General features: G+C 41.6%; 1 pseudogene; it reads left to right on the forward strand.

Moving 5' to 3' along the window:
• LOC115162829 (S-adenosyl-L-methionine-dependent tRNA 4-demethylwyosine synthase-like) overlaps positions 1-4,056 on the forward strand; it is a 77,332-nt pseudogene extending 73,276 nt beyond the window's left edge.
• Positions 4,057-16,326: the final 12,270 nt, after the last annotated feature.

Below are 16,326 nucleotides of genomic sequence, written 5' to 3' on the forward strand. Positions count from 1 at the left end.
CACAGGCCCAATGGCGGTGTGCAGAATGGGGTGTGCCTCAGGGCTCTGGTACTGCCTCAACACCCCTCCATCTCAGGCTGAGTATGCACTTGTGTGCACCAATGGCAGCCTGAGAATTAATGAGGATGCCACCTTGCCAAACACAGTGAAAAATGTCAAAAAGACACCATTCTTCTGCATCTGCTGAGTAACAAAATAAACCCATGGGTATAATACATTAACTGGTCCCTATATTTTGAAATCCAAAAACACTGTATTCATAAATGTTTATGGCTTTATAGGGAGCCAGCATTATCGCTACAAATTTAGATCTCCACTCCAAACTCTCCTTAATCGTCCCCCAAATGGGAACTGGGCTACAAAATGGTTTGAACAAACCCAAGCACATTTACTTTCCATCTGTCCTTATGAAGTCCTGGCCAAGCAGCCATTCTGATCATCCCCCATATGCTTTGTGTTGTTAGATAATAAGGGAAGGGAAGGGTTGGATCTGGATGGAACTCTGATGTTCTGTTCTGAGGGTACAAAACATTCTGAAGATGGGTTCTGATTCTGAAGCCAGGGCAGGAATGGATGTGACAATGTTGGCATCACCAAGCTCATTCTGCTACCCTGCCTCCTGTCCTATCCAGTCCTGTCCCTCTCTGTGCCTGGCTGGCTGAAGTCATAGAGACACAATGTCTACACTAGCATTCTACCTAGAATAAAGCAATGTATTCAGCATGCATTTAAAGTTGTATACTTGTGTGAATATTTGAACGTAGCCTAGCTAGCCTAAGGATATACTTGATTATAATACCTTTTTCGAGACCAAACCTGTGCCTGCCTAGAGTGGGCCATATGTTTTCTCAAAGTTGGGTGGGTTTCCAAATCACACTGTTGTTGTTGACTAAATTAAATATAAACCGTGGCGCAGCAGGTTTTCTAAAGGCAGTGTGTGGGAGGGTGCCGGTTTAAAGCTAAATCTGTCTTTAAAAATGTATGGTAAATAAACTCAACAACTCAGAGGAGAGTGGGACTGCATTTTTGTCAGAGATAAAAACATGATGTGTGTGTGTACCATAACACACACAAACATTCTAACTAAGGATTCTTGTCATACCCTCTCCTTGAACTCTATGGGCTAACTTTAGATGGAGTCTACAAATTGGTTCTGAGGACTTAAGGATGGTGATGAAGCTGGCTATAGGCTCCACATTATTATGGAGACAACTTAGAACACACACACACCACACATAAACACACTTATCTGTTGTTAAAGGCCTGAGTAATCTTTACAAAAACAAATATACAAACAAATATCAACACACTTAGGATTTCTTCATAAACCATGATAGTGGTAGTCCATAATAATAATGATAATTCTTATGTTAATTATTATACTTAGTTTCAACAAATTGTTCCATATGCTAAATAGCAATGTGTTGCTAAAATGAGTTCAGGATGACACATCGCATACATCACTTAGAGAAATGAAGTGAACCAACCACAAAACCATTCCAATCTCACCAGGGTTGATGCACGCCTCTGGTAATCTGATAGAAGTGACCATCAATCCTAGCCCACCTTCTCCATTTCACGAAGACATGCACACACTAACAAAAATGCACACACACACATATACGGACTAACAAACATGCTCACATGCATGTGCACACACAAACCAATCAAAGAAATCACCTGCATTAATACACAATTTTGTAGATATTTTCAACTTGCTAGCTCTTGCTAGCAAAAAACTAATTGTTAACTCTTGATATTTTGGAAAAAGACACTCCTGACAATATCGTAAAGGGTAGAGAATTTAATGTTGTAACTGTGATGTTTAAGAACTTTGTAATTGTTGTACTTTAAATGTTAGAAAAGCAGTTAGCTTTTGGCTAGATGCGGTTAGCTTTTGGCTAGCTGCGGTTAGCTGTTGGCTAGCTCCGGTTAGCTGTTGGCTAGCTCCGGTTAGCTGTTGGCTAGCTGCGGTTAGCTGTTGGCTAGCTGCGGTTAGCTGTTGGCTAGCTCCAGTTAGTTGGTTGCTAGCTTCAGTTATGCTAGCTTGTTCAATCATTTTCCAATAATTAGCATTAATGTCAGTTGCAATAGTCTTGTCTTTCTATTAGCCCTCTTCTTATACTGGTTAAATGTATTTTGAGCATGGGTATAAAGTAAACTTCTAATGAGTTATACCAGTCTTTACAGTCTTCTACGTAATTATAACCTGAACAGGTGAATTAAAGTTAAGAGTAAATGTGTTTGCGGTATAAATGTAAGGAATTTGAGGATGTGATTATGTCAGGGATTTATGAGACAGATCACTAAATACACTTTAAAGAAAACATTGAAATACAAAGACGGTTTGCACTTGGGAAAATGTTGAATAAAATAATTGAGAGAACCTTTGAAAGAGAAGCCACGTTCTCCTGTTTCATTATTTATCCTGTGTTACAATAACTATTATCTGCTGCACCAGTCCAAAAACTGGGACATGTAACACTAAATTTAATTGACTGCAATTTCAGCAACCCAAATCGTTGAATCTCGATCTGACTGTGAACATTTGAAACTACAGCTGGCGAGTCTGGGGACCTTCTCACCTGCAGACGGAAGTCCTGTTTTGACCGGCTCTGTTGGACCAGCATGTAATGCCAAAGGGACCTGTAGACTGAAGGCACTCAGCCATCCCTAACATGTAAGCATCTGTTCCCCTGAGGCTGAAGCCATTATGGTTTAGCCTCTAACCTACACTCTCTCTATAAGCAACACTCCCTCTCTCCCTAGAGGGCTGGCCAACTTGCACCTATCATTTGTCTTGCTACACACAATGCAGAACTACAGTAGCCTTAGGAAAGGTATGGTGAGTGTGGTACTGTAGAGAGAGGGATGTGTGAGAAATGATCTGTGAATAAAGAGTGAGAGCAGATCATTGTTCACGGCATGCCCAGAGTGAGAGGAGGGATTGATCGCTTTTCTGTCACTCCGTATGACATGTCTGTCTCTTGTCAGTCTGAGTGAAGTCAGCAACTCTCTAAACCTCTGAGAAACACTGAAGGAACATGACTACTTTCCATAATTCCTACTGTAGGTAGATGATCAATCAAACATCCATCACCTGAGATCTGGTGACCTACAGGCATTCAAATCCAAGTTCAAAACGCAACCACAGTCTGCCAAAGATTTTGAATTCTGTAATTTCCTATTGTTGCCTGACCCAACCCACTCATTCCATTCACAGTGACACTCCCTCCCACTCACTGTACTCAGTGACCTACTTCACTGACCAATAAACACAAACTATAAACCCCTTTACAGCCAATCCCCTGAGGGCTTACAAGAGTGTTAAAACGTCCGATTCCAACTCTGGAGCCTATAAAAAGATGGCGATGAATAGAAAATGTGGGTTTAGAGGCTGTGCTGACAATGCTCTGCCTGCCAACACACCGAATATGTCCTTCATATACCAGTGGATGTTTCCTGGTAAAAGGGAGAAAGGACAGGTCATTCTCAGGTCATATACAAATGTATTGCAATGAAATACAAACACACCCGCTGTTATGTTCCCAATATGACAGTCATTCCACTAACATGAAGGAAACTACACAAGATAAACATTTTTTTTTTTTAAACAATGAACAATAAATCATCAACAAACAACAAAAGATAACATTGTGTACACAAAATGTAGTGATTGTGAATGCATGCACTTGCCTTCCCTACAGACTTGGGACATGGAAAGGTAGGAGCAAGTGGTAGGGGTTTCCCCATGCAGTTCAAGGTGGAGGGAGAGTGGTGGACGTGGATAGACTACGAGTGGTTCCAGGAGCTTGTCCATGCCTATGAGGCAGCCAGACCTTCTCTGCCCAGGATTACATGGCCAAGACCCCGACCCAGGCCCTGTTTGGTGCCCAGGAGTGAGGCTTCGACCCAACAGACACACGCTACCAGAGGAGACACAAGACCAAAGATATCTCAGGAAGCTGAGAGAGAGAGAAGAGTAGAAGAGAGGAGAGACAGAAATTCCTCCTCTCCTTCCTCACAAACTTAGACTTTTACTGTTCACAATCTGTTCTAATGTATTGAGAGAGACAGAAAGCAAGAGATAGAGACAGAATGGAAGAGAGAGTATTATGGATATTATGGATATTAAACATTTAGGAACATACAAGTGTCTTATATCGGTTAAAAGCTTAAATTCTTGTTAATCTAACTGCACTGTCCAATTTACAATAGGCTTTACAGCGAAAGTATGTCATGCGATTGTTTGAGGACAGCGCCCCACATCAAAATATTTATCCACCAAAAGAAGTTTCATAAATTCACAAATAGCGATTAAATATTCACTTACTTTTGAAAAATCTTCCTCTGATTTGTCTTCCAAAGGGTCCCAGCTACAACATGTAGTGTCGTTTTGTTAGATAAAATCCTTCTTTATATCCCAAAAAGTCTGTTTAGTTGGTGCCATCGATTTGAGCAATCCACTCGTTCAACATGCAGAGAAAGGAATCCAAAAAGCTACTGCAAAACTTTATTAAAACAAGTCAAAATATGTTTCTATTTAGTCCTCAGGTACCCTAAAATGTAATTAAACTATAATATTTCATACGGAAAGAAGTATGTTCAATTGGAAAACTATATTAGCAGGTGCACATCTTCTTCGTCGCGCGCGCACACTGATTTCCAAGTCTGTATCCTAGTACTAAAACTCATAATTCTTCCTAGTTTGAAACCTTCAACAAAGACTACTGACATCCAGTGGATGCCATAGGAATTGCATACTGGGAGCTGGATTTTAAAAAATCCCTATACGTTCAAATGGAAGAGCATGGGCTCTCAAAAACAAATCATTTTCGGTTGTTTTTTCTCCCACCATATCTATTGTGTTATAGTATCCTACATTATTTTATCATTTCTACAAGCTTCACAGTGTTTTCTTTCTAATGGTACCAATGATATGCATAACCTGGCTTCAGGGCCTGAGCAACAGGCAGTTTACTTTGGGCACGTCAGTCAGGCAGAAATGGAGAAAAATAGACCCTAGCCTGAAGAAGTTCAACTTCTATTTTTCTCCACTTCCTGTCTGACTGACGTGCCCAAAGTAAACTGCCTGTTACTCAGGCCTCCCCTTTTTCCTCCAAACATAACGATGGTCATTATGGCCAAACAGTTCTATTTTTGTTTCATCAGACCAGAGGACATTCTCCTAAAAGTATGATCTTTGTCTCCATGTGCAGTTGCAAACCGTACTCTGGCTTTTTTTATGACGGTTTGGAGCAGTGGCTTCTTCCTTGCTGATCGGCCTTTCGGGTTATGAAGATATAGGACTCGTTTTACTGTGGATATAGATACTTTTGTACCTGTTTCCTCCAGCATCTTCACAAGGTCCTTTGCTGTTGTTCTGGGATTGATTTACACTTTTCGCACCAAAGTACGTTAATCTCTAGGAGACAGAATGTGTCTCCTTCCTCAGTGGTATGAAGGATGCGCGGTCCCATGGTCTTGATACTTGCGTACTATTGTTTGTACAGATGAACGTGGTACTTTCAGGCGTTTGGAAATTGCTCCCAAGGATGGACCAGACTTGTGGAGTTCTACAATTTCTTTCTGAGGTCTTGGCTGATTTCTTTTGATTTTCCCATGATGTCAAGCAAAGAGGCACTGAGTTTGAAATACATCTACAGGTACACCTCCAATTGACTCAAATGATGTCAATTAGCCTATCAGAAGCTTCTAAAGCATGACATAATTTTCTGGAATTTTCCAAGCTGTTTAAAGGCACAGTCAAGTGTATGTAAACTTAGTGTATGTAAACTTCTGACCCACTAGAATTGTGATACAGTGAATTATAAGTGAAATAATCTGTCTGTAAACAATTGTTGGAAAAATTACTTGTGTCATGCACAAAGTACATGTCCTAACCGACTTGCCAAAACTATAGTTTTGTTAACAAGACATTTGTGGAGTGGTTGAAGTGTATGTACATTTCCAACTTCAACTGTAGCTTCATTGTTATTTTATTGTGTTACTTAATTAATTAATTTACAAACGAAGAATGTGTTTAGTGAGATCAGAGGCAGTAAGGATGACCAGGGATGTTCTCTTGATAAGTGTGTGAATTGGACCATTTTCCTGTCAAAATGTAACAAGCACTTTTGGGTGTCAGGGAAAATGTGTGGAGTAAGAAGTACATTATTTTCTTTAGGAATGTAGTGAAGTAAAAGTAAATGTCGAAAATATAAATGTCACGCCCTGATCTGTTTCACCTGTTCCTGTGATTGTCTCCACCCCCTCCAGGTGTTGCTTATTTTCCCCAGTGTATTTATCCCTGTGTTTCCTGTCTCTCTGTGCCAGTTTGTCTTGTATGTTTAGTCAACCAGCGTGTTTTTCCTGTACTCCTTTTCTATTCTCTTTTTATAGTCCTCCTGGTTCTGACCCCTGCCTGAGTCTGGACTACTTTCCTGCCTGCCCCTGGTCATCCTGCCTGCCCTGACCTTGATTATGCCTGTCCTTCGCTACCTATTGGAGTCTGAACTGGTGTTGACCTTTATGCCTGTCCACGACTATTCCCCTTTTAATAAAAAAAAAAAGAAATGTACCTTTATTTATACAGGTTTATTCTCATTGAGATAAATATCTCTTTTCCAAGAGAGACCTGGTCCAATAGCAGCAAGGGGAACAACGTTTCAGACAAACCAAATTACATACACTCACACAACATTAAACAAAACTATAAACACACATACAGTACAACAAAAACATATTACATTTAAAAACACAAAACATCTTGACTAAAAACAGCTGGCATAAAAACAATTACATTCTTCTATAATACACTGCTCAAAAAAATAAAGGGAACACTTAAACAACACAATGTAACTTCAAGTCAATCACACCTCTGTGAAATCAAACTGTCCACTTAGGAAGCAACACTGATTGACAATACATTTCACATGCTGTTGTGCAAATGAAATAGACAACAGGTGCAAATTATAGGCAATTAGCAAGACACCCCAATTAAGGAGTGGTTCTGCAGGTGGTGACCACAGACCACTTCTCAGTTCCTATGCTTCCTGGCTGATGTTTTGGTCACTTTTGGATGCTGGCGGTGCTTTCACTCTAGTGGTAGCATGAGACGGAGTCTACCACCCACACAAGTGGCTCAGGTAGTGCAGCTCATCCAGGATGGCACATCAATGCGAGCTGTGGCAAGAAGGTTTGCTGTGTCTGTCAGCTTGGTGTCCAGAGCATGGAGGAACTACCAGGAGACAGGCCAGTACATCAGGAGACGTGGAGGAGGCCGTAGGAGGGCAACAACCCAGCAGCAGGACCGCTACCCCCGCCTTTGTGCAAGGAGGAGCAGGAGGAGCACTGCCAGAGCCCTGCAAAATGACCTCCAGCAGGCCAGAAATGTGCATGTGTCTGCTCAAACGGTCAGAAACAGACTCCATGAGGGTGGTATGAGGGCCCGACGTCCACAGGTGGGGGTTGTGCTTGCAGCCCAACACCGTGCAGGACATTTGGCATTTGCCAGAGAACACCAAGATTGGCAAATTCGCCACTGGTGCCCTGTGCTCTTCACAGATGAAAGCAGGTTCACACTGAGCACATGTGACAGACGTGACAGAGTCTGGAGACGCCGTGGAGAACGTTCTGCTGCCTGCAACATCCTCCAGCATGACCGGTTTGGCGGTGGGTCAGTCATGGTGTGGGGTGGCATTTCTTTGGGGGGCCGCACAACCCTCCATGTGTTCGCCAGAGGCAGCCTGACTGCCATTAGGTACCAAGATGAGATCCTCAGACCCCTTGTGAGACCATATGCTGGCGCGGTTGGTCCTGGGTTCCTCCTAATGCAAGACAATGCTAGACCTCATGTGGCTGGAGTGTGTCAGCAGTTCCTGCAAGAGGAAGGCATTGATGCTATGGACTGGCTCGCCCGTTCCCCAGACCTGAATCCAATTGAGCACATCTGGGACATCATGTCTCTCTCCATCCACCAACGCCACGTTGCACCAGAGACTGTCCAGGAGTTGGCGAATGCTTTAGTCCAGGTCTGGGAGGAGATCCCTCAGGAGACCATCCGCCACCTCATCAGGAGCATGTCCAGGCGTTGTAGGGAGGTCATACAGGCACGTGGAGGCCACACACACTACTGAGCCTCATTTTGACTTGTTTTAAGGACATTACATCAAAGTTGGATCAGCCTGTAGTGTGGTTTTCCACTTTAATTTTGAATATTACTCCAAATCCAGACCTCCATGGGTTGATAAATTGGATTTCCATTGATTATTTTTGTGTGATTTTGTTGTCAGCACATTCAACTGTAAAGAAAAAAGTATTTAATAAGATTATTTCATTAATTCAGATCTAGGATGTGTTATTTTAGTGTTCCCTTTATTTTTTTGAGCAGTGTATATACATCAATCAAGTGTTTGAACTCCGCCAACGAAACTAGATCATCACATTTTAAAATGTTCAAAAGAGAATTCCAGGACCACGGTGCTATGTAACTAAAACTATTTCTACCATGACCTTTCTAATTTTTGGTACTGTTAGATGCAAATCAGAATGGGACCGTAATTGATACTCATTTCCTGACCTAACTAAAAAAGAACAGGGATAAAATGGCATTTTACCCAATATGGCCTTATAAATCAGTGTAAACCAGTGTTTAAGCCTACGCAAGGTCAATGACGACCAGCCAACAGCGGTGTAGAGATCAAAAGGATGTGTTAGACGTTTCTGATTTGTAATGAACCCGAGGGCTGCATGATACACTGAATCAAGTGCTCTCAGGGTAGTGGCTGAGGCCTGCATGTATATAACATCACTAAAATCTAAAACCGACAGTAATGTACATCGTACCAGCTCCTTCCTGGCCTCAAAAGAAAAACAAGCCTCATGCCGGTAATAAAATCCTATTTTCAGCTTGAGCTTCCTTATCAAGTTCTCTACATGCACAGTGAAGCTCAGCTTATCATCAACCCACACACCCAAATATGTGTACACTTTAACTTGCTCTATATTATGTCCAGCCAATGTAGCAATGACATGATTTGTAACATGCCTGGCATTTGAAAATACCATGCATTTTGTTTTACCCGAATTTAGAATCAGCTTTAAATCATACAGATTCTGTTGTATGATGTTAAATGCTCTTTGGGCATTTTCAAAAGCTACAGATAAACTACTACCACTTGAATAAAGAACAGTATCATCTGCATAAAAAGGAACATCCGCTGTTTCAATAAGATCCCCGCTGTTGTTGATATACAAAATAAACAACAGTGGGCCCAAAATAGAACCTTGCGGAACACCTGAGCACACCTCTATGGACTCAGATTTGCAACCATCGGCCATTACACATTGTGTACGATTTGATAGGTAATTTATAAACCACTTGAATAAAGAACAGTATCATCTGCATAAAAAGGAACATCCGCTGTTTCAATAAGATCCCCACTGTTGTTGATATACAAAATAAACAACAGTGGGCCCAAAATAGAACCTTGCGGAACACCTGAGCACACCTCTATGGACTCAGATTTGCAACCATCGGCCCTTACACATTGTGTACGATTTGATAGGTAATTTATAAACCACTTGAATAAAGAACAGTATCATCTGCATAAAAAGGAACATCCGCTGTTTCAATAAGATCCCCACTGTTGTTGATATACAAAATAAACAACAGTGGGCCCAAAATAGAACCTTGAGGAACACCTGAGCACACCTCTATGGACTCAGATTTGCAACCATCGGCCATTACACATTGTGTATGATTTGATAGGTAATTTATAAACCAATCTAGAGCATGACCAGTAATTCCACAACATTTTAACCTTTGTACTAACACAGCATGGTCCACGGTGTCAAAAGCCTTCGACAAATCAATAAAAACAGACACACAATGTAACTTCTTATCAAGAGCACAGTGGATGTCATTTAAAACCTTCAATGTTGCTGAAACACTGCTGTGGCCAGACCTAAAACCTGATTGCATTCCATTTAAGATATTGTTTTCTTGGAAGTAGGTCTTTAGCTGCCTACTAACTAAGGTCTCTAGTACCTTTGATAGTACAGACAATTTTGAAATGGGTCGATAGTTGTCAAGTAGCGAGGGATCTCCACCTTTCAGGAGAGGCAGTACAAAAGCAGATTTCCATAACTTGGGGATTTCTTTAACATCAAGCGTAAGGTTAAAAATACATGTTAAGGGGGGAGCAATGATGTCAGCGGCTAGATTTAGGAGGCGGGGGTCTAGTTCATCAGGGCCAGGGGATTTTTTTTAATCAATTTCTTTCAGGGCTTTACACACTTCCGAAACAGAGAAGGATGAAAAGGAAAACCTGGTGAAGGAGTGCACAGGCGTGTCAGGTAAATTTATAGGGGGCTCAATTATACCTTTGACCTTTTCAAATAAACTGCCTGCATCTAAAAAATGCTGGATCAAGGCTTTCAGAATGGAGGTTCTCTCAGTTACAATCTGAGTGCCGACCAACAATTGTTTAGGAAGCTGTGTATCTTTTCTGCACTCCAAACCTTTCACTACTTGCCAAAATTTGGATGGATTATTTACATTTTGTGAAGTAGATTTCAGGTAGTGGTCTGCTTTCAATTTACGGATCATAGCCACACCCATATTTCGAAGACGTTTAAAAGCCATCCAATCATCTGCCAAACCAGTCCCTCTTGCTTTAGCCCACATAGCATTTCGTTCCCTTATGATGTTTATAAGTTCCTTAGTAAACCAAGGGTTCTCTCTGCCCTTAATCCTGCATTTTTTAAAAGGGGCATGCCTATTGCATACATCCTGGAATGCGTTGTGGAAGTAAGAAAAGGCTAGTTCAACATCAGGGATTAATTCCACTCTATTCCATTCAATGCTAGATACATCATGTAAAAAACCTTGAATATCAAACCGCTTCCAGTTTCTTTTCGTAATAACACGTGGAGATTTCTTAGGAATTTTACCATCTCTCACACAGGCAATAGCACAGTGATCACTTATGTCATTTGCAAAAATACCAGAAGCATTAAAACGATGAGGAGTATTGGTTAAGATCAAATCAATCAAAGAGTATTTCAGAGGATATTTTATATTCAACCTAGTTACACTGTTGACAATGTGAGTAAGATTGTAGGTATTGCACAGAATTTTGAGTTGATCAGAGCTAGATGTTAGCCAGTCGTGATTCAGATCACCCATCAGGACAAACTCAGAATTGACATTCTGTGATAACAATTTGAAAATACAATCCAGAGAGCCAACAGTAGCAGATGGAGGTCTATAACTGTCACGCTTGTCGTCGGTAATGGAGGACCAAAACGCAGCAGGTATGTGTACGCTCATTTCAACATTTATTTACTCAAAAATGAACATACAAAATAACAAAACTAAACGAACGACGAAACAGTCTTGAAAGGCTCACTCAGCAAAACAAGAAACAATCTCCCACAAATGCACAGACAAACACACCCAACTAATATAGGACTTCCAATCAAAGGCAACACCAAACAGCTGCCTTCAATTGGAAGTCCACCCCAATTAACCCAACATAGAAACACACTCACTAGACTACACATAGAAATACATAAACATAGACCACAACTCAAAACCCTGAAATAATAAATCAAACGCCCTCCTAACTAACACACCACCCTGAACCACATAAAACAAATAACCTCTGCCACGTCCTGACCAAACTACAATAACAATTAACCCTTATACTGGCCAGGACATGACAATAACAGCAAGATACAACAATATTTAAAGATGAGCCAAGGTTTAGGTTCAAAGACTGATATTTAAATTCCTTGGTTTAGTAACAGAAGTCCGAATGACCACAGTGAAATTGTCTTTTACATATACAGCAACACCACCACCCTTAGATTTACGATATGTACGAAAAACATTGTAACCATTTATGCCAATATTTTTGTCTGTAATAGATTTTTTAAGCCAGGTTTCAGAAAGCATAAAAACATCCGGGTCGGCAGTTTTTATCCATATAATCACAAAATCAAGCTTTCGGCAGAAGGCTTCTTACATTCATATGCAAAAACTTCAGGCCACTCTGACTACTTAATTCGGCAGGGGTAAGAATGTCAGGACCTGGATTAGACTGGACATTTCCAGACAAAAGAAGCAGCAAGATAATGGCAAGTCTAGATCGAGGGTTACAACATTTGGAGTAACAGACAGCACTTGAACGAGAATCCATAGTCACCAGAGTCTTTAACGCCACATATTTCAGGAGATGTGTGAAGTCCAGAGACATGGTTAAGTACCAAGAGAACAGTCCTGACATGTAAGCGCAAGAATCCGATTTCTCCCATATTGTTCGGGAGAAATGTGCGTAGTTCTCATGTGCATTTCCGGGGCAAGCGTGGGGTTTCTCACAATACTCGAGGGAGAAACAATCATATATTTCTTCATTCACAGTGCAATGGGCTCCAAATGTATCGCCAACATTGTAAAAGCCAAGGGTAGACACCAGCAAAATGAACAGCAGCATCAAGTTGCCACAACAAAGGAGTTAAATACTTATTGCCACGACTTCGGCCGAAGTATTGCAATGAGGAGAGCGTTGCAGTGAATTGCAGTGAATTGGCCCAGTGTCGTCTTGCCTACCCCTTTGGATGAATAAACATTGTAAGACTCCAACCATCTTCCTCCTGTGTCTGCATCTGGGTCTCGCCTTGTGCCTTGATAGTACGAACTGGCCATGACAGACCCAGCAGACTTGGACCAGCTCCGCCACGCTGTCTCCCTGCAGGGAGCCACCATTGGGAGTCATGAGGAGTCAGCATTTCACTGTTAGTCTACAGTACACCTGTTGGTTGCCAAGCATGTGACAAATACAATTTTATTTGAGCCTGTATTTAGCTTACTTACTTTCTCATGTTCTTCTTATTTTATTTATTGTGTGTTTTTGTTCTACTTTACTTTATAGTATAATATTTTGTTAGGTTCTGATTATTAGAGTAAGAACTCGATGGACACTGTGAAAGTTCAAACCAAGTTAATTCTTTCCAAGGGATCGGACAGCTGAATTGACCAAAACATGTTTATAATAGTGGTGTATATATACCCAACTTTGGGTGGAGTCTCCTCCTTCTCGCTAAACATTGTATCTTTATTGCTAGGCAGGAAACAAAGTGATACGGGCCATAAACTTTTCCTTCTCCCTTAACGTGACCTGACCTCGACCCCCTTCATCACTAATCCATGGCTCTCTCCCCTTATCAATGCCTGCCACGTGATTGTTTTCCCTACACTCAGTACATCAAATCAAAGTTTATTTGTCACGTGCGCCGAATACAACAGGTATTCATACAACCTTACAGTGAAATGCTTACTTACAGGCTCTAACCAATAGTGCAAAAAAGGTGTTAGGTGAACAATAGGTAAGTAAAGGAATAAAACAACAGTAAAAAGACAGGCTATATACAGTAGCGAGGTTATAAAAGTAGCGAGGCTACATACAGACACCGGTTAGTCAGGCTGATTGAGGTAATATGTACATGTAGATATGGTTAAAGTGACTATGCATATATGATGAACAGAGAGTAGCAGTAGTGTAAAAGAGGGGTTGGTGGGTGGTGGGTGGCGGGACACAATGCAGATAGCCCGGTTAGCCACTGTGCGGGAGCACTGGTTGGTTGGCCCAATTGAGGTAGTATGTACATGAATGTATAGTTAAAGTGACTATGCATATATGATAAACAGAGAGTAGCAGCAGCAAATAGTCCGGGTAACCATTTGATTACCTGTTCAGGAGTCTTATGGCTTGGGGGTAAAAACTGTTGAGAAGCCTTTTTGTCCTAGACTTGGCACTCCGATACTGCTTGCCATGCGGTAGCAGAGAGAACAGTCTATGACTGAGGTGGCTGGGGTCTTTGACAATTTTTAGGGCCTTCCTCTGACACCGCCTGGTGTAGAGGTCCTGGATGGCAGGCAGCTTAGCCCCAGTGATGTACTGCGCTGTACGCACTACCCTCTGTAGTGCCTTGCGGTCAGAGGCCGAGCAATTGCCGTACCAGGCAGTGATGCCCATACATTCCAAGATAACCATTAACTTCTGGTTTAGCCCCTTGGCTATGGCACCCCTCAGGTCTCTATTACAACTAATGATTAATAACATTTAAAGTTCGGAAATCCGAACCTATCAATTTGTACGACTGATATTGATTACTGCATTGTTGGGAAAGAGCTCGCAAGAAAGGCATTTCACTGTACTTGTGCATGTGACAATAAAACTTAACTCGGCCAGTCAAGAAGATGTGTATCTTTATATAGACATAAGAAACATCAAAAGCCAAATTCAAAAGCTCCTGACATGTTTTTTGTCTTGCATGTTTACTCCCTGAGTAGAGACTGGGAATCGTTAAGGCTAGGAATCAGTGGTCAAAGTCACACAGTGCATTTCCAAGCAGCTGTCTCTCCATTAGTCACACTCTCTCCTCACTAACCCACCCTCCTCCTGAGAGAGGGTAAGAGAGAGAAAGAGTGCGAGAGCGAGAGAGAGAGTGAGAAAAAAAGAGAAAGAAAAGACAGAAAATGAGAGATAGTGTTTGAGAGAGAGATGGAGGACAGAGAGAGGTCCCTGTCTTCATTCCTCCTCATCTCTTTTCTATTTCCCGTCACAGTTGAGAGGAGGATGAGGGAAGGGGAGGGTGACTCCTGGTATGCCAGCTTGCATTAGTGCTCTCCAGCTGTTCTGATTGGCTGCCACAGATGCCACACGCTGAGACAAACCACAACTAACACTGCTGCAGTCCCCCAGGGTGGGAGCTGCTCTGCTCGGTAACTGTAGTATGCAATCTGTAGTGCTGCAAAGTCACTTCAGCAGGCATACATGTAGAGAGAGAGAGATTATTTTCCATTTTGTACTTTAACTATTTTTTCACATCGTTACAACACTGTATATAGCTAAAATATGACATTTGAAATGTCTGTATTCCTTTGGAACTTTTGTGAGTTTAATGATTACTGCTAATTTGTTATGATCTATTTCACTTGCTTTGGCAATGTAAACATACAGTATGTTTCCCATGCCAATAAAGCCCTTTGAATTGAATTGAATTTACAGAGAAAGAGAGCAAGAGGGAGGAAGGGAGGGGAGGGAGAGAAAGAGAGAGAGAGATCTAGGAGAGGGAGGGCCGAGAAAGAGATCTGCTTCAAAAACCAAAAACCCCTGCTGTTGAAAACCCCAGTATGGTCCCTTGTCACTAGGAGAGCTGCTGTGGAACTGCACACATATTGAACTGAACAGAACACAGCATGACAAAACACACCAAAGAGACCTGACATAAGTGACATGGAAACATATTTCACTGGAGTTTGTCTGTAGAGTCCGGAATGATCTTGGTTTCGGTCTTCTATGTGTCGAAGATTATTTGTATTATTTATTTCACATTTTTTCCCACCTTTTTATCCCCAATTTTGTGATATCCAATTGGTAGTTACGATCTTGTCTCACCGGGCTCGGAAGAGGCAAAGGTCGATGAGTCCTCAGAAACATGACCTGCCAAGCCGCGCTGCTTCTTAACAGCTGCTCACTTAAACCGGAAGCCAGCCGCACCAATGTGTCGGAGGAAACGCCGTTCAACTGACGACTGAAGTGTCTAGTGACTGTCTAGAGGAGAGCTAGCCGCTATGTAGCTACGCTAATGAAGCCTTTAAGAGAAATGTAAAAAGAACCAACTGGGCGCTAATGTTTGTGCTAATAAGGAATGAGACCATTTGTAGGGCCGACACACCAGAGCAAGAAATAGAGAGAAGAGAGAGATTAGAAAAAATCTCAAAACATTCTTTTTTTTATTATCCAGTCTAAATGCAACTCATTTCTATGCTACTGTATTACAAGGCATTATTTATCCACTGTGTGTTTTCCTAAACACCCTATATTTTCAGAAGATCGCTCAGGTACCATGAATAGTCGTGAACTAAACCACAGGAGTATTATCAAGCTATCTGTAGTCTCCGAGCTGAGCTTTATTCTTCAGCTATCTCTTCATTCTGATTCTAGAGCAGTTTCCTCACACCAACCGTTCCTCCAACACTATCTATCTCCCTGGTTGTTCTCTCTAACCATTCTGCCCAGTCGCTGTCTCTGGGCCCTGGGCTTATAGCTGCCTGGTCCCCTGGGGAAACACGCCAATGCAACACAAGAGTTGTTAGAAAGTAAGGGGTTCTTCTACGTAGAAGATCATAGGAAATCCCAGGACATAGTGTCTCTAATACTGTAATAAGTTCACATAGTTGCTGTCACAAACTCCAACAGTTGTCACTGACTAGTTGGATATTAATTTCCCACTGAGCAAATCATTTATGTACTT

The sequence above is a fragment of the Salmo trutta genome, chromosome 26 (assembly GCF_901001165.1).
Source record: "Salmo trutta chromosome 26, fSalTru1.1, whole genome shotgun sequence".
Classification (NCBI taxonomy): domain Eukaryota; kingdom Metazoa; phylum Chordata; class Actinopteri; order Salmoniformes; family Salmonidae; genus Salmo; species Salmo trutta.